Source organism: Arachis ipaensis, chromosome B06 (genome assembly GCF_000816755.2).
Source record: "Arachis ipaensis cultivar K30076 chromosome B06, Araip1.1, whole genome shotgun sequence".
Classification (NCBI taxonomy): Eukaryota; Viridiplantae; Streptophyta; class Magnoliopsida; order Fabales; family Fabaceae; genus Arachis; species Arachis ipaensis.
In genome coordinates, this window is record NC_029790.2 from 71,023,577 (window position 1) to 71,027,455 (window position 3,879).

The following is a 3,879-nucleotide window of genomic DNA, read 5'->3' on the forward strand; positions in this document are numbered from 1 at the left end:
TCTTCAAAAATCTTTCAAAATATTTTTCCTTTTGTTTTCGAAAATTATTTCAGAATTTTTAAGAATGAATTCTAGAGTTTCATGAAGCATGTAGAAGCCTGGCTGGCTGTAAAGCCATGTCTAAATTCATTTGGACTGAGGCTTCCAAGTCATCATTACATGAGCAAGCTAGTTGTTGCTAATCAAATTTTTTATTGTATGACTGATTTGTATCTTCTAAAGCTTGGCTGGCTATTAAGCCATGTCTAACCCTTGGATTGGAGCTTTAGGCTAACATTGAAAGATTCCTAGAATTCTTATTAAAAATTTTTGAATTTCTTATTTTCTTTTTCCTATATGTTTTTCGAAAAAAATATACAAAAATCCAAAAAAAATTAATAAAATCATAAAAATAAAAAAAATATTTTATGTTGTTTGTTTGAGTCTTGAGTCAATTTTTAAGTTTGGTGTCAATTGCATATTTTTCTTTTTCTAAAATTTTTTTTCGAAAATTCATGCATTCATAGTGTTCTTCATGATCTTCAAGTTGTTCTTGGTAAGTCTTCTTGTTTGATCTTGATGTTTTCTTATTTTGTGTCTTTTGTTGTTTTTCATGTGCATCTTTGCATTCATAGTGTCTAAGCATTAAAGATTTCTAAGTTTGGTGTCTTGCATGTTTTCTTTTCTTGAAAATTTTTCAAAAATAAGTTCTTGGTGTTCATCTTGACATTCAAAGTGTTCTTGGTGTTCATCTTGACATTCATAGTATTCTTGCATGCATCACATGTTTTGATCCAAAATTTTCATGCATAGAGTCAATTTTGTGTTTTTCTCTTTCATCATTAAAAATTCAAAAATCAAAAAAATATCTTTCCCTTTTTCTCCCATAAAATTCGAAAATTTGAGTTGACTTTTTCAAAAATTTTTAAAATCTTGTTGTTTCTTATGAGTCAAATCAAATTTTCAAATTGAAAATTCTATCTTTTTCAAAAATTAAATCTTTTTCATTTTTCTTATTTATTTTCGAAAATTTTAAAAATATTTTTTAAAAATCTTTTTCTTAATTTTATCTCATAATTTTCGAAAATATTATCAACAATTAATGTTTTGATTCAAAAATTTCAAGTTTGTTACTTTCTTGTTAAGAAAGTGATGGGAAGCAGAAGCTGGTGAATTAAAAATTTATTAAAATGGTTACGTTGCAAGTATAGTTCTTAACTCACTGAAAATCTGCTTATCAATTTAGAAATATGTCACAGAGAGTTTAAATTAAAATTACTGGGAGTTTTAAGTCCCAGGTCGTCTCCCAATGAGTTGCAGAAAAGTGTGCTGTTTTATTAATCAGATGTTCCAAGAAGTTGAGCTAAGTAAATTGGAATATAAATTGAGGAATTTGAAATAATATAAATAAAAGTCTTGACTGGGAATTGATTAGTTAGAATCTCTATCATTGATGGAGTGATTTTTAAGATTGATTTATAATTAACGGTTACTGTGTTTGGTTATCCTTTACTAGGTAAGGGAAAGTCAAACAAGTTGGACTGCCAGATCTATTCACGAGTTACAACCCACTTAGTTCAAAGGGATTGGCGTTGGTGACAGGATAGCAATCCAACATTTAACCCAACTATAAAATTCTCTTTCAATCCTTCCAACTCAAGAATTCCTTTTAATCAACTCCCTATCAAGTAATGAAACTACTCACGCATTGTAAATAAAGAATCCATGGCACATAAAAAGGAATTAAAAGAAGACATGATTATTGGAATTGAAATTGAATTAAAGAGAAATAATCCTTCCATTAATTAATCATAAAAGTATCTGAATGACAAAATTGAACATAACAAAGAACATGGAAGAATAAAACCAAGTTAAGAGAACAAACTAGAATGATGAAGTCTTGATGAGGAAATAACTCTTCTCAATGTTCCAATGCTAAGACCAATTGAAAATTAAAATTCTAAAAACTAGAGAGAAAAACCTAAGAGAGTGAAAAAAAACTAGATCTCAAACTACTGAATGAATGTGTGTGTTGTTTCTGCATATTCTCTGACTCTAGTCTGCTGTTCCGGGCCGAAAACTGGGCCGAAATAAGGTCCAAAATCGCCCCCATCGAATTCTACAGATTATGCAGATCGCACATGTCATGCGATCGCGTCGTCCATGCAGACGCGTCGCTTGCGCTTTTTCCTCTCCACGCGTTCGCGTCGTCCACGCTACCGCGTCGCTTGCGCTTTCCAATCCGCGCGGCCGCGCAAGCCATGCGGCCGCGTCACTGCGATTTGTGCTCCTTCGCGCGGTCGCATGAGCCATGCGACCGCGTCACTTCTCGCTGGTTATCTCCTCAAATTCTTGTGTTCCTTCCATTTTTGCTAGCTTCCTCTCCAATCTCCATCTCATTCATGCCCTATAAGGCCTGAAACACTTGACACGCAGATCACGGCATCGAATGGAATAAAGGAGAATTAAAAGTAAATAATTAAAGTCTCTAGGAAGCAATTTTCAAACATGTACTGAATTTAGGAAGGAAATCTAAATGCATGCTAAATTGATGAATAAGTGGGCAAGGATCATGACAAAACCACACGATTAAAAACAATATAAACCATAAAATAGTGGTTTATCAACCTCCCAACACTTAAACATTAGCATGTCCTCATGCTAAATTGAAGGAGACAAGGAAATAAGTATGAACATGCAGAAACTCATAAAATGCAATACAATCCTACGTATATAAATAAGTGCAACTATATGATTATTGTCCACTTGATCAAAAGTAAATAAGCCCTTCAAAATAGTTACAAATCAAATTCCACTAATTCTATCATTATACAATAAAACTGATAAAAGTGCAAGAAGATAGCTTATGAAAGCAGGAAACATGAAAATTCAAGCATTGAACCCTTATTGATAATGTATGTACGCTCTAATCTCTAGTGTATAGGGTAATCACTCAATTCTTTTCTAGTCATGTTTTCTAACTTTTGTTTTCCTCTTAACCAATCAACAACGGTTAATATACCAATGCAAACATCATGAGGTCTTTTCAGGGTTATAATGGGGCCAAGGTGCAGGTAAGGATATACATATGGCTAAGTGAGCTTTATAAATTGAATCTTTAATTAACCTAAGCTCTCACCTAATATACATATATTCTATATACTTTTAAATTCATGCTTAGCTACCCATAATTCCCTTTTTCAACCCATACTCATGTTTCAACTTTGTATTTTAATTCTATCATATGTGCATTGATCTTTGAATTCTGAATTTAACATTGGGATAATTTTGTCCCCTTATTTATTGATTTTTTTTTTGAATAAATAAAGTTTATCAACGCACATAGATTTTTGATTCTTATAGTTTCACATGAATAGGTATCCAAATTCCTTTTAAATTTTCATGACATATCCCCTTAACAACTTTTGTTTCCACAATTTCCCATACTTAACTAGTACACACAATTCTATCTTAAGCTAACCAAAGATTCAATTTGGGATATGCAATTATTTTTCAACTTAAGGTTAGTAATGTGGTAAAATATAGAACAAATGGGGTTTCAAAGGCTCAAAGTGGTTAACAAGGGTAATTGAAAAGGGTAGGCTTGATTTGGATAAGTGAGTTTAAACAAATAATGGCCTCAATCATGTGCAAGCATGTAAATATAATAAATATTGGACATATAAGATAAAACAAAATATAGATTACAATCATAGAGAAGTAAACACACAAGAATAAAATAATTATGGTTAAATAATGTAACCATACATAAAGGCTCAAATCTTTCACAGGTTGTGTGTTCTTTAGCTCAAACATCATGTTCCAAATACAACTCAAGCAGATTTATCATAAAAATTTTGAAAAATTAGTGAAATTTTATTCCAAAGATAGATTTTTAAA